The sequence below is a fragment of the Narcine bancroftii genome, chromosome 4, assembly GCF_036971445.1.
Source record: "Narcine bancroftii isolate sNarBan1 chromosome 4, sNarBan1.hap1, whole genome shotgun sequence".
Taxonomy (NCBI): Eukaryota; Metazoa; Chordata; class Chondrichthyes; order Torpediniformes; family Narcinidae; genus Narcine; species Narcine bancroftii.
Genome location: NC_091472.1, coordinates 292,948,206 through 292,972,997, shown reverse-complemented (window position 1 = coordinate 292,972,997; position 24,792 = coordinate 292,948,206). Strand labels below are relative to the sequence as shown.

The 24,792-nt window shown below is 39.4% G+C and overlaps 1 protein-coding gene across 22 annotated transcripts in view; it reads right to left on the bottom strand.

Annotated features, from left to right (window-relative positions):
• The window catches only part of baz2ba (bromodomain adjacent to zinc finger domain, 2Ba), a 282,544-nt gene that overhangs the window by 240,550 nt on the left and 17,202 nt on the right, over positions 1 to 24,792 (bottom strand). For 17 of the 22 annotated variants that reach the window (XR_011356755.1, XR_011356756.1, XM_069935433.1 and 14 more), the window contains exon 2: positions 4,294 to 4,409. The exons of 3 other annotated variants lie outside the window; for them this stretch is intronic. The gene's annotated coding sequence lies outside the window, so the exon portion shown is untranslated. Of the gene's footprint in view, positions 1 to 4,293; positions 4,410 to 4,533; positions 4,563 to 24,792 lie in introns of all 22 variants that reach the window. 2 more of the 22 variants (XM_069935412.1, XM_069935415.1) reach the window with 2 other exon arrangements.

Here is a 24,792-nt window from a genome sequence, read left to right as displayed (position 1 = left end):
AGCTGCAAGCTATTTTGTGCATTTCAGTTTACAATAGTTTTCATGTGCACAAGGACACACACACACACACACACACACACACAATAAAACTAATAGTTGTATTGTAGTGGCCCACACAAGGAGACATGGACTGGCCCGCAAAATAGCTGGCGACCGCGTGGACCTGGGGGTGGCACTGGCCATCGTCCCAGGTGACCTGAATATGCAAGGAATGGAGGGAAATCAGGTGTAAGCAGCAGATTTTTCGCTTGATTTGATCATGTTTTGCACAGACATTGGTTAAAGGGTCTGTTCCATGCTCTATATGTTCTCTATTTTAACCATTACACTCAGTATCACCAAAACCAAGGAAAATCCACGATCCAGTGATCATTGGAGGATCAGAGGTGGAGAAGTTGACTAAATTTAAGTTCTTGGAGTCACTACCTCACAGGATCTTTCCTGGACCCAACACACTAATGCATTGTGAAGAAAGTACATCAGCAATTCTACTTCCACAGGGGTTTTCACAGGTTTGCACATGTTCTACAGAACATGTAGTGGGCTGACTGGCTGCATCACAGTCTAGTATGGGGTTATGGAGACACCAATAGCCCTTAGCATCAAGACACAGCCCAAGACATCACAAGCAAAACCCTCCCCCATTGAGAACATCTATGGGAACGCTGCATCGGAGAGCAGCAGCAATCACCAAGGATCCACACCAGCAGCACAAGCTCTGTTCTCACTGCCATCATCAAGAAAGGTAAAGCCGCCACACACTCTCGCCACCAGGTTCAGGAAGAGCTGCTATCCCTTCACCATCAGTCTCCTCAACAATAAACTCAATCGGTGATTTATTTAAGGACTTTTACTTTTGCATTTATTTTTTCTCCTTTGTTTTGCAGAGTTTAAAGTTTTGTTTACATCGTGTGCAGTTTTTTTTGCACAACAAGTGGTAATTCTGCCTCCCCCACAGGGTTGTTTGTGATGTCATGTATGTACTCAAACAATAAACATGAAATCATTTGAATTAATTTTACAATTGAAGAAATCTGGACAGAATTTTGAATTGTAATTTCTAAACACATGCTCAGGTCATTTCAAAACAATGTCAAAATATATTTCAACAGCTGAAATAACTTTATTTCTCTGCCTTGTTTAGAATTAAAAGCAACTCCTACATTTTATACATTGAGTTTTTTTAAAATCAAGGAGCATCAAATGCACAAAATTATGCAGGGTATCAACAGACATACAGTTCAAAATTTAATGATCCAGATTCTTCATCAACTTGATTCCATTTAAATTTTTGCAGACAAGGGATAAAGATTGTGTGTAGAGTTTAAGAGGTTCTTTAAATGTTGCAAGTTAGTTTACCATTGATTGGAATACACAATAGTTGATCAATCACAGGATAGGACTCAAAATTCATGGAAACATATTAGATAAACCCACAAACACTGTTCTACTCTGGGGGGAAAAAAACCCCGAAAAATGACAAGAAACCTATTTGCATAGTTGTTGCAAAAGTACTTTGAAACCTTTGGTAGATTTCAAAGTTTGTGAAAATGTAAACACAAATTCAGCATTGCTCTGTTCGCAAGGCTGGCTCAACAAATATATAGTCCTGCAGTTATGCTTTACGAATAAGATTGGCACTGGTACAACCAGTTTAAGCCTCACTCACATTGTGGAAACAAACTTGTTCCATTATACCAAAATATTGTAATCTGACTTCATATTTCATTAACGATGTCTCCATATCGTGCAATAATATGATATCTCACCTTTATCGATCTTTGAGTTAAATAATTACCACCAGAAAGCAATTTTTTTTTAACGTCAGTACTCTGTAAATTACTTCATCCTTTAAAAGATTCTGAGGAACAAACATCCTTGCAAAACGTTATTGGATATTAATCAAAACTACAATGAAGCACTCCCATCTAGTGGTTCTGAAGTGATCAGCAAAAAATCTGTCCAAATATCAGATCATCAACCACATCTTCATTTTACATTTACGGCCTTTGCTCGTTTCTACTTCACAATCTATCATACAGATTCAAATTTGCAACTCCCACACGAGTTACTCTTGATATGAAAAGTAAACTGAATTCTACAAGAAGACCCAATATCTCCTGTGAGCCGCAAAGTCATACATGTTTGCTGATTACCTATGTGATAACTTTTTACAATCCACTAGTGTCAAATTCCAGACAGAAATCATTCCATTTTTATCACCAAGATCTTGCACAATGGCAGGGCTTATATACAGAAAGGGTATCAGGTAATATTGTGTAACACCCATGGAATAGCTGAAAGTCACTTCAGCATGTAGTAAGTCATGCCCATTAGTTTAACTAGCCACGAAACAGATCAAAAACTAGTAGTGTTTCTCAGATATGCCAAAACAAAATAAATTAAATAATAAAAACTTTAAAACCCAAGTAGTTCAGTGAATTAATACAAATTACCAAAAACTTACCCTGTGGAGCAGTTGCTTTACATCCAAATGATTGCCAATTGTCACAGCTACTTAATCTAGCATTCAACTGCACACAGAGCACACATCAGAGCACAGTGAGGAAAAGGCTGGCAAGTTCAAAACTTCTGCAATCATACATTTAAGAGGGAATATAGAATTTGGCAGCACATACACAGGAAGGCACCTAACATGCTGTCTCCAGCTACCAGCATTTCTCAACAAAATCTAGGCTGCTACAAAACATGCACTCAATGAAAACTATTTTTGGTTGTCAATTAGTTAATGTGAAAAATTATATCAAGAGAATTATGGTAATTTCAAATATTTGTGAAATAAATTAGTGAATCAGAGAAAATGGCAGCATTGCTGCTCAGGCGGACCCATGGAGAGCAGAGACACACTGCTCCTCCTCAGGGTTTGACTGCTCAACTGCTCCATTAAAGCTTTAAACAGCCTGTAAAGAAGGTTTATTTTAAAATTCTGCGATTGTGAGGTCTAGTCCCAAGATGGCGGTGCTTGGGTTCAGCAGCAGCTTCAAAGGGTTGCAGTCTCTGGCGGAGCAGAGAACTGGTGCAGGACACCGGAAATCAGGGAGAACTCCTCCCATTTGAGAGGGAGAAGCAGAGGAGACAACCCTATGGATGGTGACCATGCAGCAGGCAATGCAGCTGAAGAACACACAGGAAGCAGGCTGTCAGTAACTCAAGGCAAGGAACCCACACAGGCTGTGGGCGACTGCAATCAAAGGACTCACACCAGGCTGGAGACCAGCTGAAGGTGGTACAAGGTATCGTAATCAGGATGCGAAAGGGTGCTAAAGGCTTCCTGATTATGACGAAGGTTTGGATCTGGAGCTCTGATTGCCGGTGGTTTGGACTGAAGTTTGCGTAGCTTCAAGAGTGCTATAGGTGAGTCAATGGACACTCAGTGACTCTCTTTTGCTTCTCGGATTGTAAGAGGCATTGGGCAATTTCAGATGGTGAATCTGTCTGCCTTACAGCAGTCTAAAGTCAATTTCATGTAACATTTACGCCTACTTTATTATGTGACAATGAAGGAACCTTCATCTTAAGAGCATTTACTCACATTGAAACAAGCAGTGCAAAATTGACTCTGGTAAGTAACAAGAACAGAATACATTTGATTTTAGTTTGCGGGCTGGTGGGGAATTCCCAAAAACACCCCACACATTTTGTCCATACAAGTGGGTCCGAGAGTAACATGGAAATGAAATATGGGAAGGAGGCAAATTACCTTAACTGAATAAGTAAAACAGTTTTCGGAACAATCAGCAGCATTTTGAGATACCAGCTCGAACATCTCCAATGTATTGAATTGTTTTATCTCAGCTTGCCATGATGAGATAGGCACCATCAACATTTGCCTGCAAACTAGGCTGCCCTCTTCATGTGCAAAGATGTGCTCCCAAACTATAAAAGGGTATCGGTACATCATATAGGATTATACAAGTGATTTCGACGAGTCAAACTTTCAAATGATTGGGAAGTAGAATAAAAGCCGTGGGTCATGAATAATGAAGCGACAAGGAAAAACAACGTATAAACTATTGAATCAATTTGCATCAATCAGTCACATTCAAAATTAAAAGTAGAACCATGTTCATCATTGTCAGGTGAAGAAAACTCAAAACAGAATGGATATTGAGAATCTTCTTCACAGCACAAATTATTTTAGCTTTTGAATACATTAAGATATCAAAATATTTGAATAACACTTAAGCAGGTAAATTTTCAAAGATCTGCTTTAATTGTACACAGACATGAAATGTTAAACACAAAATACCAATTTGTAAGTTGGGAACTCACCACTAGTCTAGAAGCTCTCAACTTACTGTACTTTGATGCACATTATACCGTTCACAACTGAATTTTCTGTTCTCATTTGGACTGTAAGGTGTTCACTGTAAAGGTAGTATTTTCACCTAAGAAAAATCCCAAAATGATTGAGAAAAGATTATTTAAAGTTACAACTTAACAATCAACATCTGACTTCTCAACTAAATACCTTCAGGCATTTTCTTATTTGAAAAGTAGTAATCAAGTTACCGGATACATCTCTCCCTTTCTGAATATACCTGTATTATCAAGTGAAATAAATATTGGTCATTTTAGTACATCCACCCATGTTTGCTGCAGAAGTTTCAAAAGTTTTGTTAAATTTAAATAACAAGAATATTCAAATGATCTGCTTTGTATTATAAAGATGACTCCAATCCATTTTCAGAATTGTAGTATAAGCAGCATCAAATACCATTGCAGAGCCAAAAATATCTGCAGAAGGAACTCAGCAAATCAAGTACAAGTGGGGGGGGGGGGGGGGGGGTAATGGTTGATTTTTTTAAGATTGTAATCCTTCAAGACCGATTGCTTTTTGCACCAGATTTCATTAACTGCAGTCTTGAGTCATCATTTGCAGAGATCTTGCAGGTCTATGTGCATTCATAGCAACTCTTCCCCACCATTACCAACTCCTCCCAGATTCTATCATTTACTTGTTGATTGGGATAATCTACCAGCATATTTTAAGGAGCTACGGATTATATTAGTATGGTTATGGATAAATAGGTCTTTAAAAGATATAGATTGTGGGGCTTTAGCGTAGGTTACTTCACAGAGTAACCCTTCACAAAAGACATCTTATTTAAAATGCAAGAGCTTTGCTGAACCGAGACATTGAGGCTCTGGTTGATTTTGCAGAGACAATGGAATTGCTTTGGAAAGAACTTCAAAAGCAGATACAAATAGAACAGAGTCCAGTCTCAAGTACTGATAAGATCTTTCAAAGATTGGGTTTGGAGTCTTGGGAGAGGTAATTTGGTATTTACAAGCAGAAGCCCCTTTCACACTTGCCAGTGATCCCAGAAATCTAACACCAATCAGCCTTTAAAGTGGCAAGTGTGAAAGCAAAATCTGCTCAATGTTGGCATCAAATGATGTCATCTCATGCTGAGGATTACCATTCTCAACCCCTAGTACATCCCTGGCAGTCTGGAGATGCTGCATTGAGATCAGGCAAGTGTGATATGGGCAACTGCATTGCAAGCACTTCCTATTAAAAGTAGAACATACCAAACACTGGGGATAAACCCTTGCAATGTGTGAAAGCGTTCAGTGTCCCAGTTAGGAGTGGTCAAGTATGAAAAGCCATTCCTATCCCTGGACACTGAATGGCCGATTTACTGGGATGAAAGGGGCTAGAGAGAAAGAAAACAAACAGGATTCTTCTCTCAGGCCCTTTCACACTTGCAAGTGATCCCAGGAATCAAACGCCAATCAGCCTTGAAAGTAGCAAGTGTGAAAGCAGCAAGTGAGAAAGCAAAGTCAGCTTAATGTTGGCGTCAGATGACAATCTCACACTGGGGATTGACGGCCTCGACCCCTCGTACAATGCCTAGCATCTGTAGATGCCGGTGTTGCAATCAGGCAAGTGTGAAAAGGGTAACTGCATTTTTGGATTGAAATGACCCAAGTTTTTGCATGAGTGCAGGAAGATGAAGGTATAAACTTTGGCATGGGAAAGTCGCAGTGGAAGAGAGAGAGAAGCAGTTGCAACATGGCAAGCTGGCAGGCTTGTTGAAGACTCCATTTTGAAGATTGGTTGTGAGTTCTGAATTTAGCCTGTCACAGTTTGTATTGGTTTTATGCATCATTCCTTTATGTATGCATGTACTTTTATATAAAATTCAATAAAAATATTCAAAAAGAAAAAAAGAAATTCAAAGAAATGCTTTTTCGTCGAGTCCTTCAATGCTACCAGGATGAATGTTAGACATTAATGTTTTGGATATGGAATTAAGAAATTTACATATAGCAAGATATTATTATCAACATTCAAGAATGTGAAAGGATCATGTAATAAAATCAGAAACTTACAATGTGGGCTGTTAAAGTACATATTAATTTTAACCTGAATAGTTATGAGGCAAGATTCTTTGATAAGTTATGCAGGAATATTGCTTCCCTCGTCAATAAAAATGAAGAATAGGAATACAGTAAAGGAATCCTGGGGTACAAATGTTGAACAGCGAAACTGATTGCCAGAGCAAGTTCAAATTCAGTGTCATAGAGATTATTTGCAAGCATACCAGATAGACATCTCAAGCATAGCATAACAAGCAAGACAGTACAAAAAGTGCAAAGAGGTCAATTCCTATGGAGCAAAGACAACAATCTTACTATTTAAGTTCTTTCAGGAGTTTGATCATGACAGGAAAGAAATGGTTCTTGAATCTGGTGGTAGGTGATCACTCAAATCTTCTTCCAAACAGGAGAGTGTGTGGCCAAGGTGAGATGAGCTTTTTGCGTTAGCTGCTTTTCCAAGGCAGTGGGGATTGTTGATGGAGTCGATGAAGATATGGGATCGCGAGATGGGGAATTTGTATGATGGACTGATCCATGTTGTCAACTCTCTGCAGCTTCTTGTATTTTTGGGTGGAGCTGCAATGCATCCAATAGGATGCCTTCAATGGTGCACTTGTAAAAGTTAAGGGATGCAGAAGGCAGTAGAGCTACTGATGCACTTTCTTGGCTATTGCCTCAATGCAAGTGCACCACGACAAGTCAGAGGACATATTTACCCTTAGGATCATAATGATGTCTATCTCCATCTCAGTACCATTGGAATTTTATTTCCTGGAATACAATTACGTATGAATTATGTTAAATGTATAGTTGAGAGTATCAGGTACCATTCTAATCTATACTTGCAGAAGCATTGGGTGGTGTAGAAACTATTTATAAATGTAGTATCAGAACAGAGAAATTACAGTTCAAAATCAGAACCAGACAATGCTATTTAAAAATGCTTAGAAAGCCTAGTGTCCTTTAAAATTATGAATTGATTAATCAGGGAAGACATCAGAGAATGCTTCCAGTTACATGAAAATACAAAATTAGCAGCCATTAACAGAAGATGGTTATTAACAAATGAAACAGGGAAATCAGAAACAATCTTTGCTAAGTCAGAATGCAGAACAAGCTAGGAGGGAAGTATCTGATAAATAATTTGCATGCTTTGAAGGGGACGGTGCAACTAGCAAAACAGTTAGCGCAACACTATTATACCAGGGTTCGAATCAATATCTTCATGGCTTTCCTCCCAGCCTTCAAAAACATATTGGGATTGTAGATTAATTGGTCTATGGGGGTGGGGAAGGGGGGGGGAGGCACAGGCTCATGGGCCAGAAGGGCTGCTATTGTTCTACATGCCTAAAAAAGTAAAAGCAATAAATAAAATGACTGAGAAAAGAACTGAAGGATAGGCCAAGATGAGATAGATGAAATGGGAATAGGTTTATTGAGTAAAAACACCAGTTCAGTTTATTTATTTCCAACTTGTTCCAGTGTCTTACATTCTATAAAATGTTTGTTTCATGCAGATGAAAAAAAAACAAATAAATTTGGTCAAAACAAAACAGAAGTTCTCTCGTTCTTAGCAGTCAAGCAACGTCGGAGGCTAGAAAGATTTCAGGTGAATGATCTTTCAGAAGCAAAACAGGCATGTTTTAGGGAGATCAAGATTGCTCAAGTAATACAATTGCCATAGGACTATCCAAGGGAAGGAGTAAACTGTAGGAGTAAACTGTAGGAGTGTAAATACAGGCCAATGAATGAAGATAGAAAGAATAAAAATCACCTCGAAACACAGCAGCTGTTCAAAATTTGAAATCAAAGAATACACAAATATTCAACAAACAAGCGGTATCTCAAAAGGAGAAAAAGAATAAGGAGAAAAAAATTGGATGCCTTGAAATTGGAATATAGCACATTACAAACTTAGAGTTGAAAGGTTAATACAATGATCTGATCAGAGATATTATGAATCAGAGATAAAACACATAAGGTCTTGGCATGGTAGTTGAAATCTGAACAAATATCAAGAAGAATAAAGGCAGTGAGGAAGAATTCAGGGGTATCATAAATTGCAAGATATTAATGAACAGTTCAAGGAATTTTATAGGAAATTGTATACCTCTGATAATAAGACAGGTCGAGAGTAAAATAGAGGTGTTTTTAGGTGGACTGCAGCTGCCAAAATTGAATTACTGGATTAGGGATCAGTTGGAAAAACCAATTGGTTGGAGAGAAATTAGATTGGCTTTGAATTCAATGCCGAATGGTAAATATCCAGGGGAGGATGGGTTTATGGTAGAATTTTATTAAAAATTTCAAAGTTTAGTTTTTCCAGTATTTGAGGAAATTCTTCAACAGGTATCGGATACACAATCAGTTCCGAAATAGTTTTCACAAGCAATTATTATGTTGATTCTTAAAAAGAATGAAGATTCATTAAACCCAGAGTCTTATAATCAACATTTCATTAACGAAATTGGCCTATAAGATTTTGACTAAGGTTATGGCAAACAGTATTTACCGAATTTTATTCATGTTGATCAAACTGGTTTTATTAAAGGGAGATATTCAGCAGATAATGTAGTTAAATTGATTAGTTCGATAAACGTTTCTAGGGAAGACTCCCACTTTACCTTTGGTCTTATTGTTGGACACAGAAAAAGCTCTTGATAGGATAGAATGGGTTTTTTTTTTAAATTTCAGGTGTTGGAAAAATTTCAGTTTGGAACAATGTTTATTAATTGGATTAAGGCAATATATAAACAGCCTAAGGTGAGAGTAGTGACTAATGGAGTTTTATCAGATTATTTGGATTTAGAATGATCTACTAGAAAAGGGTGTCCTTTGTCCCTGGCTTTGATTCCATTAGTGATTGAACCCTTAGCGCAAGTAATAAGGCAAGAAGATAAAATAAAGGAAATTATGACATATTTAGAGTACAAGATTTGTTTATTTGCAGATGATGTATTGGTATATTTGATTGACCCAAAAGAGTCTTTGAAGGTATTACAGGAGAGATTGTTACAGTATGGGGAGGTATCTGGTTACAAAGTGAATTGGAATAAGAGTTCACATGCCATTGTCGGAAGCAGATTATTTTGAATGTAAAGGTGTAATAGGATTTAAATAGTAAAACAGTATTCAGTATTTAGGTATTAAAGTGAATAAAAATATAAATCAACTATTATTTACCATTATTGTCTGCGATAAAAGAGAATTTAAATGGAAGGATTTTCTGTTAACATTGGAAGAGTGAATTGTATAAAAATGAATACATTTCCTAGATTACAATATTTCTTTCAGAATATACCTTGTAAGATACCGAATAGATTTTTAAGGATTTAAATGTTTTGGTGTGTAAATTTTTATGGAAGGGATAGTTGGAGCGTATCTCTATGCATAAATTAACTTTATGTTAGGTGGTATGTAGTTACCAATTTTTATGAATTATTATAAGGCAGCTCAATTGAAAATTATTAATAGAATGTTTGATTTAGATAGTTCTGTTACTTGGTTAGATATTGAATTGAAGAGGTTAGAAGGGATCATTTTATTTATGTGGACGAGTAAAACTATTAATAGTTGTAAATCTCCAGTTTTGTTTCATTTGATAAGTATTTGGGAGGAGGTCAGTAAAACTATAGGAATGTCAGATGGATTATCTAGACATACTCCTTTGCTTCAGAATAAGAGTCCACCTTTTATGATGGATAATAACCTCCTTAAAATTTGGAACCAGAAGGAATTAGAACAATAAAATTAGTTTTGAGGCGATATGTTTTTTTAACCTTTGATAGGGTGAAGGAAAAATAACAAATTCCTAATAATACTCTTTTTTGTTATTATCAGCTTAAATCAATGTTTTATGATTGTTTGGAGAGGTATCTGGATTTACCTAATGAAGCATTATTTGAAGTGTTGATTTGAGATGGAGGAAAGAAAAGGTTTATTTCAGAAATGTATAAATTAATACAATGAAAAATGCCCCCCAAGATTGATTTGCATAAATTGAGACTGAAATGGGAGGATTGGGGAATTCAGTTTGACATGGATAGTTGGAGAAAGATTAACAGAGACACGATGACAAAAATTAGTTAATGTTAGGAATAGGTTGGTGATTTATAATTTTATACATTATATTTAACTCCAGAACGTTTGAAATGATATAAACTGAGTGCTTCAGATTTGTGTTTTCGTTGTAATGAACAAAAGGGTACCTTTTTGCATTCAGTTTGGTCTTGTGACAAAGTTAAGGGTTTTTGGGCAAGATTAATAATAGACTGTTTGCAAGATATCCTGAAAATATAATTTTCTCTTGACCCAAAGATCTTTTTAATTGGGGAAGTTACTGAAATGGCTTTGCTTAATAAATTAAATAAATTTCAAATGGCGTTCTTGCAATTAGCTCTAGCAGTAGCAAGAAAATGTACAACTGTTTCATGGAAAGATCAAGTGGAGCTTAATTTATAAAGATGGCATTCAGAAATAAGGTCCTGTATACTAAATGGAGAAGATAACTTGTAATTTAAGAGATTAACATATATATTTTAAAAGATTTGGAGCCCATATTTGGATTAATTTAATTTGAAAATCTGAGATGGGTTGTGGGTGCAGCTGAATCTCCACATTGTAGAGTGAATGAACAATTGAAGTGATTCCCCTTTCCTTTTTTTAAAAAAAAGGGGAGTGGGGTGATTTTTTTTTCTTTTTTGGATTCTTTGTAGTTTTTTTTATTTAAGGATTTTTCTCTATGTAACCACGAATTTTTTTGACAATTTGTTAATATTTTAATTTTGTAATTGTGGTTATTACTTTGTTTTCTAATAAATAAAATATTTAAAAAACAAGTGGTATCTGTCATATAAAAACTTGTGCTAGAGCTAAATTTGTATTGGCCAGTTCTGACACAAGCAGGAAGAAATGGCAAATTCAAGATCAAGTCCTAAAGACTGCAGCATGCATTGAAAGAAACTTCTATTCCTTGAGCTTGCATTAGGTTTAACTGAAATAAATTAGAATGACAATGTGGGGAGCTACAGGTGTTGAGCAAAGTCCAAACTTAATATTTCTCATTTGTATTTACCAAGAAAGAAAAATGGGTGTGGGTAAACTCAGCACTGTAAAGAGTAATGGCTCAAAGAGAATTTATGTTACAGAAGAGGAAGTGCTGGAGGTTTATAAATGCATAAAGGCAGATCCCCTGAAGCTTGACCAAGTGTGTGTGTGAGAGAGAGAGAGAGAGAGAGAGAGAGAGAGAGAGAGAGAGAGAGAGAGAGAGAGAAAATCAAGGTAGCTAATGTGCCTTTATTTAAAACTGTTGTGAAGACAACCCTGAAACCTCTCGCAACCAATCCGAGAAGTCCCAGATTCAAATCCCAGACGAAAAAAAAACAACCCTGAAAAACCACAGGCTGGCAAACTTTGCATTGGTAAGTTTATGAACGCAGATTCTATATGCATTTTAAAAGGAAAAGACTGATTAGAATCATACAGCCCAATTTCTCATGTCAACCAAAATATCCCACCCACACTACCTGCATTTGGTCCAAAACCCTCTGAAATTATCCATGTAGCTGTCTAAATGTTTCTTAAACATTGTTATATTACCTGCTTCAACTACTTTCTCCACAGCTTGTTCCATACAACCACCAGCCTGAGTTTAAAAAAAGTTACCCCTCAAGTTTCTCATAAACCTCTCCCTCTCAACTTAAACCTTTATCCTCTGGTTTTCAATTCCCCTATTTTAGGTAAAAGACAATGTTCACCCAATCTATTCCTCTCATGATTTTGTACATCTCTATGAGATCACCCATCATCCTCCTGCACTCCAAGGAATAAAGCCAAAGCCTGCTCAACCTCTCCCTACAGACCAGAGTCCTGGCAACCTCTTCATAAATCTTCTCTGCACCCTCTTCAATTTGACAATATCTTTCCAATAGGATGGTGACCAAAGCTGAACACAATACTCCAAATGTACCTTCACCAATGTCATGTTTAACTGTAACTTCTCTACTCAATATTCTAACTGATGAAGGTCAATAGACAAAGCTTTTTTTGACCACCCCACTTTCAAGATACTATGTTTCTGTACTCCTGGAACCCTCTGCTTCCGAACACAATGCAGATCCCCACCAGTCACTGACAGTCCTACCAATGTTAAAATTCCTAAAATGCATTAACATCCACATTTCTCTGGATTAAATTCCATCAGCCATTCTTCTCAGGTGCCCAACCAATCACAATCCTGCTGCAATTTTTTGGCAACCTGTAATACCAGATACTTTGCTGTCACCTGCAAACTTGCAGATCTTGCCTTGTATATTTACATCAAAGTAATTGATATAGAGGGAGTGAGATTTAACAGACCCATCCAAGAGCCTTTTTAACTATGGTAGAGGAGAAGCTGTACAATACAAAAGGATACCAGTCACTCACACATTTACACTCTCCATTGCAGTAACATTACTAGAATGACTGAAATCATACAAATTGAAATTAAAATGAAGAAACTCTGCATTATATGTGAAGAAAATTATTTCTAGGCCGAGAAATTCTATCAGAAAGCACAATGACAGATGTGGCAAAATAGCAGAGCAATGCTGCTGCCTCAGCTCTGGTAAGCTCCATTCAATATGTTTATGTGGATGTTCTCTCCCTGACCAACTTGATGGCTGGTGGGTTCGCACATTTCCTCCAACATTCCAAATAGACACTGTAGATCAGTGGTTCTCAACCTTTTTCTTCCCACTCACATACTTTAAGTAATCCCTATGCCATCGATGCTCTGTGATTAGAAAGGGATTACTTAAGGTGGTATGTGAGTGGGAAGGGAAGGTTGAGAATTACTATTCTAGACGCAATTCAAATATTTTGCTTGAGAAAAATTGTCATTGGCCCGTTTCCGTGCACATAATGAGTCAATTAGGTATGATTAAAACAGTGGTTTTCAAACTTTTTTCCCACCCACATACCACCTTCAGCAGTCCCTTATTAATCACAGAGCACCTATGGCATAGAGAATAATGAAAGTGGAAAGAAAATGGTTGAGTACCACTGCTATAGATGCTCCCTTTTGGAAGGTAAATGACAAAAAACCAGAGGGGTATCAAAAGGACACAAGAGAGAATGGGTTACAGGACTGGAGGATAAGGGAGAGTTCTGACATTAATCTACTGGGAGTTGGCAGAGACCATTGAGGTTAAATGGCCTTTGTGTTGCAGTAAGTTGGTTGACCCACCTGGGAGTATAGAATTTCAACAAAATAAAACAAAAGTGTTGAGAGCAATCAGGCATTAAATTCATATAATCACAAAGTAATGGGATTGCTTTGGAGTCCTCAGTGGACATGGCACAGCTGTACATGGAGACAACAGTTTCAGGAAACCTCCCCAAATGCCAAGGAACAAACAGGATGTTGTGTATGGAGGAAATGTGGCCTCCCTGCCTGTCTGGAATGTGTGAATTGCAGGTAGTCACATGTCCTGTTTGTCTGAAATTTATTCTGAAGTCACATCACATGTCAATCAATGTCAGATTCTGGCCATACATTAGTGCATACCTTACCGTTGGCTACTTTAAATCACTTCAGGTCATTATTGGCTAGAAGTACAGATTCTTCTTTGGCTTGGCTTCGCGGACGAAGATTTATGGAGGGGGTAAAAAGTCCACGTCAGCTGCAGGCTCGTTTGTGGCTGACCAGTCCGATGCGGGACAGGCAGACACGATTGCAGCGGTTGCAAGGGAAAATTGGTTGGTTGGGGTTGGGTGTTGGGTTTTTCCTCCTTTGCCTTTTGTCAGTGAGGTGGGCTCTGCGGTCTTCTTCAAAGGAGGCTGCTGCCCGCCAAACTGTGAGGCGCCAAGATGCACGGTTTGAGGCGTTATCAGCCCACTGGCGGTGGTCAATGTGGCAGGCACCAAGAGATTTCTTTAGGCAGTCCTTGTACCTTTTCTTTGGTGCACCTCTGTCACGGTGGCCAGTGGAGAGCTCGCCATATAATACGATCTTGGGAAGGCGATGGTCCTCCATTCTGGAGACGTGACCCATCCAGCGCAGCTGGATCTTCAGCAGCGTGGACTCGATGCTGTCGACCTCTGCCATCTCGAGTACCTCGACGTTAGGGGTGTGAGCGCTCCAATGGATGTTGAGGATGGAGCGGAGACAACGCTGGTGGAAGCGTTCTAGGAGCCGTAGGTGGTGCCGGTAGAGGACCCATGATTCGGAGTCGAACAGGAGTGTGGGTATGACAACGGCTCTGTATACGCTTATCTTTGTGAGGTTTTTCAGTTGGTTGTTTTTCCAGACTCTTTTGTGAAGTCTTCCAAAGGCGCTATTTGCCTTGGCGAGTCTGTTGTCTATCTCATTGTCGATCCTTGCATCTGATGAAATGGTGCAGCCGAGATAGGTAAACTGGTTGACCGTTTTGAGTTTTGTGTGCCCGATGGTGATGTGGGGGGGCTGGTAGTCATGGTGGGGAGCTGGCTGATGGAGGACCTCAGTTTTCTTCAGGCTGACTTCCAGGCCAAATTAGCACTACACATAACACGAATGCATATATTCTTTCTCTCTGCCTCATGGTCGAAGCCCTTGACCTCACACCAAGTTGCTTCTGTGGACATCGATGGAAATGTTACGGGTAAGGTGTGCACTACACTGAAGCTGAGCCATAGTATTGTGATAGATCAATAATTGCAGAGCCGCAACCCCGCTGGTACAGGGAACCAGGTGTGTTTAAGAGTTCCTGTTTGTAGTGTGTGCACACTCAAGTGTGTGAGCGTGTTGAGTAGATGTTCGCTATTGTCGGATTCCAACCTAGGTCTGAGGTGAATGTCTATAATCGATGCTTAAGGGAAATAGTAATAGAGTACTGTTTAATGTTCTCCCAGGTATTTTACCCATGTGTTAATTAAAGTCACATGTGATTGTAACACTGTGTCCAGACTCCTCTCTCTGTGAATCCACCAAACCTGATATTCTTCTCAACACGACAACTGGCACTGCTAGCAGGGTTCAAAGAATTTCAGCTGGACTCGCGTGGAGTCTTAACCACGTGGGAGTGGAAGATTATGTCTGAGTGTGTGTCTCTCTGTCTGTCGGCTGCATGGGCAATTGTGTACCTCCTCACCAATGGGGGCAGCAGGAGGCAACCCACAAATTGGGAAGGCACCCCAGGGTTCTAGTACAAAATCCCCAGGTGGACCGATGACCGACAGGGTTTCAGCCATTTGACAAGGTGGCCAGCAAACCACGTCATGCCAGATGATTGGGTCGACAGATTGGACTCCCATGGAGAGAAGATGGGCACTATGAAGGTTTCCCTTCTGGAGGAACTGGGATTTTCCAGGACAGGGGGAGTGATGGGGGAGCCCTACGGCGATTACTATCCCTACTGAGGCATCAGTGGGATATCACGGAGTTGAGCAGGCAGGGCGCACAAAAAGAAGAGCCGATAGAATCCCTGACAATCCAGCGTGGGTCCCTGCGGGAGGCACTGAACACTGCTAAGGCATGACCAAGCAGTGTAGAAATAAAATATACTGAAGCTGCCTGCCAGCTGGTCAAAGCACAGCAGCCTGTTGATCTGGCTGGCAGGCCGACCCAGTTAAAATCAAGACAATCATTACATGTGGGTAGGTGGGTGATGTGTGGTCGGGAAATGGGGATGTGTGGTTGGACGATGATGACTTTGCAGAGGCCGAGTCCAATAACGTGCACCCCCCCCCCCCCCACCATGTGTCCCAGAGACGTTGCAAGCTCAGCTGGTGACCATGTGATCCCAGACCCTCCATGAGGATCTCCTGTCAGCTCTTCACAATGGAGAGAGTGCCAAGAACGGTCCAAGAGGAGCTGGTGTGAGGTACTCCACCAAGGGATTGGCTGTGCAAGCGGACAGATACTGCCAGTGACAGGGAGAGCATCTAGCCACAAGGCCAGTGGTGAGACAAGAGGGCCTCCCACACCTGCCTTTCCCATCTAGAGACTAGCACTTTGAGTCGTCGGTCCTCACAGCACTCAGTAACAATTCCCTGCCAATGCATCCTGAAGGGATTCAGAAGAGAAGCACGCTGTGGGACCAGGTAGTGACTGCAGTGTGGGCCAGGTTTCTTACGCTCTTAGAATGGGACCTGACCATTTCAACAAGCAGCAAGAAATACTGGTCACTTATTATACAAAGAACTTTCAGCAAGACAAGCAAGAAATGTTGCCGTGGACATTCAATTGCATCTTTTGTTACCTATATTGCAGGTACACATTTTGTAATGGACTTTTTGTTTTGGATTTCTCATTTTTAATCACCTTGAGCAGTCATAATTGGGAGTTTCAGTTCACTGTTTCAAAGTTAGTTTTTATATAGAGAGAAACATATATTTTCCTTCACTTATTAATGACATTGTCACCCCAGCCCTCCCATTAACACAGTGGTTTTCAAACTGCCCCCCTAAACTCACATACCACCTTAAGCAATCCCTATGCCATAAATGCTGTAATTTGTAAGGGATTGCTTAAGGTGGTACGAGTCGAAAGAAAAAATTTGAAAGCCACTGTTTTAATCATACATAATTGACTTGTTATGTGCAGTTTCATAACTCCAAAGGAAATGGGCCATCCAGAATATTTCAGTACAATTGCCTCTAGAGCAGTGGTTCTCAGATTTCTCCTCCCATTCACATAGCACCTTAAACAATCCCTTACCAATCACAGAGCATTAATAGCAAAGGGATTGCTTAAGGTGGAATGTGAATTTAGGGCAGTTTGAAAACCACTGCAATAACAGAATCAAATACCTCATGGGATGGAGCTTCATCTTTTATTTTTAAAATCACAAATTACCCAACTTTCAGTCCGTCTCCACCTGGCTATCGTTACAGGGATCCAACACAGGTACTTGTGGCACTTGTTTAGAGAACGTGAACAGGAATGGCATCCTGGTGCCGTCAAGAACCCAGGAAAACAGGGCACCCCAAGTACTCTCTGGACATGTTTCTTCCAGCCTGCCCCCTGCCTCACCATGGAATAGCACAGTGATGCCCATCTAGGTTCTGGCTGAGGGAGTGCCCAAGCACGAGACCAAGGCACAGGATGCACAAGCCAAGAGAGGGCTCTGGCACCTGATGAATGATCTTGCTCTTCCTGCTCATAGACTGACACTGGGGAGCAACTCCCACAGCACTCTGCTCCATCAGAAACACAGCAACCCTATTTGGTTGGGATGGGGGCGGGGTGGGGGGGGGGGGGGAAATGGAGCTTGTAAAGCATTGTCATTGAATTTGATTAAGTGTCTTGTCCAGCATATGGAAGGCACTTTTGTTGATCTGCTATATGTTATATAAAAAGTCTTTCTTTTTTATATATATATATATATATATATATATATATAGTTATAAAATGTATGTAGAGTTATTGATCAACTTCGTAGTGATTGCAGAGTAATATGATGTCCAAGGAGTGGAATGTTGTGTATGGAGGAAACGAGGCCTCCCTGCCTGACTGGAATGTGTGTATTGCAGGTGGTCACGTGTCCTCCCAGTCTGAAACTTATTTGGAAGTCAATCAAGGTCTGATTCTGGCCACCCATTAGTGCACACCTTGCCAATGGCTGATTTACGTCACATAGCATCATTATTGGCTAGAAGCACAGATTAGCACTGTATATTACACCAACACACAGCACATTCTCTCTCTGCCTCGTGGTCCAAGCCCCAGACATTGTCCACAGTAGCAACCTGGCATGGAGCATCGCTGAAAGTATCATGGGTAAAGTGTGCACTACACTGAAGCCAAGCTGTAGTATTTGCAATAGATCAATACTTGCAGAGATCCGAACCCCCATTGGGGCAGGGAACTGGGTGTGCGCAAGAGTCACTGTTTGTATTGTGTGTACCCCAAGTGTATGTATGAGCGTGTTGAGTATAAGGTTCACTATTGTCATAGTCCAATGTCCATATCATGGCTTAAGTGAAATAGTAATCGAGTACCATTTAATGTTCTCCCCCGTTTGCCTCCCATGTGTTAATTAAAAGGTAAGTGTGATTTTAACACTGGTGTCCAGACTTTTCTCTCTATGAACCCATCAAACCTGATACTCTTCCCAACACAAGGTGGATGACTCTTGCAGAACAAATGCAAGGTCTTCTTTGGAGAAACTTAGAAGAGACGCGCCCAGGTCCAAGACTAATTGTAACAGTTTTAACCATCTTCAACACAGATTTTTTTTTAGATTCAGTACTTGGCCATTACTGCAAAATTATTTAGAACTCATCTGACATCCAGCAATCTCTGCCACATCCCCTTAGTAGCCAAGGGTGACAACCCCCACCATCCTTCACATCCCATCTCACTCAAATGCAGGCAACAATGGGCCTCAGTCATGGTCCCATATCTTCACTATGACATCCAATTCCCCCTCTCCAGCCAAATTTTAAAAATATGGCTTAGATTCACAATTTTCTTATCAAAGAATATACATCTCCAGGACATATTAATATTTAAGCAGAGTGTTCCTTACTTTGTTCCCCCTATCCAGTTAGTTGACAAGCCAGCCGAAGAATTTCAGTTGTCACTCATTATCTCTGCTCCATCCCTCAAACGAGGAATAAAAGTCCATTTCAAAAAGCAGGATGATACAAAACTAAAAAGTGTTTTCTTAAAGTGCTGCACAGGAGACTGAATGAACACCAGAGACAAGAGAATGAATGCATTTTTACAAATGAAGCCAATTTGTTTACAAATTAACAAATGTAATATGGGGATAATTGTAATGTCTTGCTTCTCTAATGTGATGGAGTGAAAAAGGTTTCAAAAGTTCAAAAGAGCTATAGCAATATAAAATTAATTATGCTATAATAAAACGTGGCATTTTGCAGAGGAGATTTACCAGAATGTTGCATGGACGGTTTAGTTCAAAAGTTCAAATTTGTCATCAGGGTACATACATGACGTCACACAAACCCAACATTCTTTATCTCGCAGGCCAGGCAGATTTTCTTCTGCAAATTGTACTCAAGAAAAAGATGCACATAAAAGAGAGAAATGTAAACAAATAATGTAAACGAACTGACTGGGCAAATACAGAAAAAATTGTCATAAATAATGTGTAAAGTAAGAGTCTTTAAATAAGACTCAGACTGTGTCTTGTTTGGAAGTCTGATGGTAGAGAGGTAACAACTGTTCCTGAACTTGGTGGTATGAATCTTATGGCACGTAAACCTCTTTCCTGATGGCAGCAGTGAGAACAAACCACATCCTGGATGGTGTGAATCCTTGATTGCTGCTGCTTTCTGACAGCAGTGTTCAATGCAGATTTTCTCAGTGGTGAGGAGAGTTTTACCTAGGATATACTGGGCTGTGTCCACTACCTTGGGGAACATCTTATAAAGAAAGATTGACTTTTTTTTCTTTGAAGCAGCAGAGGATGAAAAGCAATTTTATAGAGGTGTGTAAGATTATGAAAGGTATAAATAGAGTGGACAGCCAGCATATTTTGCCTGGGGCAGGAATAGACAATACTAAAGGTTGTCTGTTTCAAGTGAATGGAGGAAAGTTTAGGAGGCACATCAGTTTTTTTTTGGTTACACAGAGATGGAGCCTGGTACAACAAGGACATTTGAAAGATTTACAAAGAAACAAGGATACAAGAAGGTTATGGGCTGCATGTTTGGGAAGAGTTAGATTGATGCTGCCAAAAAAAAGTTTATATAGGTCAGTACGACATTATAAGGACGAAAGGCCCATTCTGTCCTATGTTCTTCCATGTTCTAATTCACGGCTATTGATGTTCACAACAAATCATCTTGCAGTTTTTGTGCCCAGACATTTTTAAATGGTATTGATTGCAATCCCAAATTTTCCAGTATATTAAATAAAAACAACATTAGGAAACAAATATTGCCTGATGTTCAGAACTTTAGCTTATACAGCAATGAAGTATTACAGCAATATATAAAAAGATTTTCTTTTAAATGTGGAAATTTTGCTTGTGTTACCAAGTTGAATCATCTGTGCAAATAACACGTGGCATTTTGTATTACACAATGAGTCTATGGAATTAGAATGTCTGTTCAGGTGTGTCAGAGCACCATTAATTTGATGCGAAACCATTTTGAAATCAAACCATAACATCCAAACTATCTTTAGCTACCACCAGGATTTTCTTTTTGTCATAAAATGGGATTACACACTACTCAATTCCACCTTAAACTGTCTGCATGCAGCAAAATCTAAATACAGGGGCACAGGCTAATAAGTTGCAAATAACATTCATGAAACAAAAATTCCAGGCTATAACCATCATCAAGTTCTCAAGCTCCAACATAAATAATTTACTTCCTAACAGAGAGTAGTGGTTTATGATTGAGATCTCAATGCCTATTTCTGTGAGAATCATGGGTTGTTTTTTTTAAAAAAAGGAAATGCACAAAGGAAATATAATTGGCCATGTAGAAATAACTGGGAAATTGAAGTGTTACAAATCCAATGGCTGAACTGTAGCCTTTTGCATTGTGAAGATTCTGTGCTTTTATTACCAATCCAAGGTTCAAACTTGTTTTTTGTTTACCTATACAAAATACAATCTTCAATCTCCAAGTGACTGGTACATATTTAAAGTATTTATAAATGAAACTTGCAGTTTTTCCCCCACTACTTAAAACTACACATACTGAAATCTGCCGAGGTTGGATTTCCTGTGACTCAGGAGCACATTTTAAAACAATATAAATTTAATCTCATTCAACAGAAATTATGCAATAGTACATTCCTGAGCATCAAATGAATGTACTTTAACCTTTATGGTCACTAAAAGTGCTATACCACCCAAGGGCAGGATACTTAACCTGAGACAGTACTTCAATGTCCAAAGTACAGTATTCAACAAACTATTTAAGATTTAAAAATAGCATCTGGGTTCCACCCTTTGTTCCTTGCAAAATTAAAAGCATTAAGCTTTAAATGCTTTATGCATTTTACATTACCCAAGAAACAATTTCCCTGAAACATGTTGACTGAGTTAGTCTACAGAAGCGCTCGTCAACCCCTTTGCTAACTTCACTGCTCGCATAGAAATGCTTTTTCTTGATTATCCTCTGCCAATAAGAAACTAGTCAACAGAGATCCAAGAGTCATGCCCCAGCTCCCGGAGTGAATGCAGGTTCTCTATAAAGTGGGTCCTCCAGTGTAGCAAGACACCAAAATGTGAGCACCAAATGTAGCACAATAAAAATGGAAAATTTGTTGCACAGGAAACACAGCAAAGAGCATGAAAGATTGGTGTGGGGGGTAGAAAAATAGTAGTATGGCAAATAACACAGCCTTGCTTGATACAATCTTCACTGAGATTATTCTAGTTAGGATTAAAGCTTTCATGAAGCCTGGAGATAATTGAAACGGAAAAGATTCAGAGGTCAGAGGGGTCAAGTGGAAGGTGAATGGGGCAGTGAGCAACAGCACTTATGGGTGGATGTGGGTTCACCAAGGTGTCAATATCACATTTAGACAACTTCACAAATGGAATTTCAAGATCTTCAATCTTCGGGCACTCATGCATAGCCCCAACCGTTGCATATTTTATAATTCAGGAACTCAAACATTTTGACAACCTTCTTTTCACTGAGTTTATGCACAAAGGGCAGAAGATGGCAGGAAGAGGTAGAGATAGGAGGGGAAATAATACACTCTCTCCTGAAGGGACAAAAAGAGGAACGGAGCAAGCTTTACTACAAGAATGAGATGAGCTGGTGCAGCACCTCAGCAACTTCTGCTCTCCACTTCCCATGTGGAATTAATGGACACATTATTATTCATTTCAACTTAGAAGCTGATCTACAAATATATCCAATACTGGATGCAATGGAAAATGTACAGGAGGCCTTCTATTCTGACTCGAAAAATCCCTTACCTACCATCCAAAGAAAGACAAAAGAAATATCTTGTGCAACTTCAATGCTGTGATGGGAAAAGATACAACCCTTGGAGAAGGAATGACCAGCGAGAAAAGAAGGAACTTCAACAGGGTCCTTCTCTTCACAAAAGCCCCTTTTCCACTGGCATCCCAGTTAATTGGCTGTTCAGCATCACAGGAGAGGAAGTCCTTTGTGCCGTTTCCACTGGGCCACCCATAAAGGGGACACCAATTGCTTTTCCATTGAACTCATCTCTGGGGATTGGAGTGTTCTGCCTTCAACTGGAAACAGGTGACTTTCTGCTGTCCCTTTTCCACTGGTTTTATGAGCGTGCTGCCATCAGCAAACATGGGGATACGAGTAGAGATAGAGGCTGTTAATACCGGACATGAAATAACATCTTTTGATGCCAGCGTTCGACAGTGTTCCTTTTCCACTGGATCCTGTCCCAGTAAATTCCCAGTTAATTCCTGGTTCAGGGTGGCAGTGGAAAAGGAGCTAAAGAGTGATCTGGTCACAATAAATTTGCTGGTCAATGGAAAGGTAAACATTGCATCTCATGGCAACCTCCCTAGTCCAAGTTAAATAATATTTGTCCAAATGTGGCACTGTAAGAATGTCCTTCATTCATGCCATTAAGATACCAACAACTGCTGGGTGATCATCTAACCTGTTAATTCCATCAACTTGGTTCCAAACACCAGTATTAACTAAATTGTAACCAGAAGAAAATCTTCAACAATTCAGCCCCAAATACTTTATTCTACCCTTCTGCCATTTGACTTCTATTTATCTTGCACCTTTAAAGATGAAAACATACGCAAGTTATAATTACAATCTTTGTACCTCTGCTCTGAAACTATTACGTCAATGTTTCAATTTCATAACACTGGCCTGATGCAAGCAGACATGAAAAGCAAATGAAGTCTTAAAGTTAAATCTTCCAGATGAAACTGCTGAGAACCCTCCAGGTACAGAAAATATAACAGGTAAGGAACCAGAGGGAAAGAAGTGTATTAACATAAGTATCACAGTTTATTGGGAGAGGAAGGGGTGAACGTTATGGACAATACTGTTGGAATCTTTAGGCATGTTAGCACATCAACTCCTTTGTAGAAGATATGCTCATGCATTTGTAAAGAATGAGAACACCAAAGACATAATGGACACAGGGATCAGAATATCAAAACACGCGAAAGGATGGTACACCACAATCTTTGTACACAAAATATTGCTTACACAGATAGCTTTGCTACCACTTCTTGAATAGAGTTATTGGAATAAGAAATGAGTGATAATAATAGTTTATTGTCTTACACTCAGGTAGGTACCTGTACAACGTACCTGTACTGAAATTCTTACTGGTTGTATCCAAGCGTTCTTATTGTAACAAAAATACAATAGTATACATTAAATTACCTTAGTACAAAAGGAGATTATAAATACAAAAGATAGATGGATAATGAATATTCACAGTTAAAATTAGCACAAAAAAATAGTGTTGCAATAGAGCAAGCAGGTCTCTTTATAACTTTGGAATAGTTTATAGTACTGCATACCCCATGTACTCTGATGATCCTCTACTATCAGTATCTGAGGATGGCGTGCAGGCTGCCTTCAGGAGGAACTGGGATTTTCCAGGACAGGGAAATGATCCAATGAAGTACCTGGCCAAGTACTGAAAACCTGTGCTGACCATCTTGCCAATGCTTTCATATTTTACATCTTCAACATCTCACTCTAGCAGGGTGTGGTACCCACCTATTTCAAACAGGCCTCAATCTGGCCTCTGTCCAACCGTAGTAACCTGCCTAAATGACTACCGACCAATGGCACTCACATCTGCAGAGATGAAGTGTTTGTGAGGCTTGTGTTGAAACATATCAGCTCCTGTTTCAGTGACAACATGGATGAATTCCATTTTGCCAACCACACCCACAAGTCTATGGCAGATGCCATCTCATTGGCTCGATGAAAACCCTGGAACATGTGCTCAGCAAAGACACATACATTAGGATGCTCTTTATTGGCTACAGTTCTGCATTCAACACCATCATCCCCTCAAAACCAATCAGCAAACTCCGACCTGGACCTCAATACCCTACTATGTAAAATGGATTCTTGATTTCCTCACTTCCAAACTCCAGTGAGGATATGCAAGAATATCTTCTCCACAATCTCCATCAGTACTAGAGAACCACAGGGGTGAAAACTTAGCCCCCTGCTCAAATCGCTTTACACCCATGTCTGTGGCTCAGTACGACAACACAATTTACAAATTTTTTGACAATATCATGGTAGTGTGTTATACAAAAAGGAGTGTTGAGTCAGGATACAGAAGAGATTGAAAAGTTGGGTGACTGGTGTATTAATAACCTTGCACTCAATTTCACCAAAACAGAGTAGCTGATTGTAAACTTTTAAGTAGGGAAAACCAGAGGTATACAATCCAGTGATCATTGGGAGAATCAAAGAGGAAAGAGGGTGAGCAAATTTAAATTCCTGAGAGTCATTATCTCAAAGGATCTTCTCCAGACGCATCACACCAAAGTCATTGTG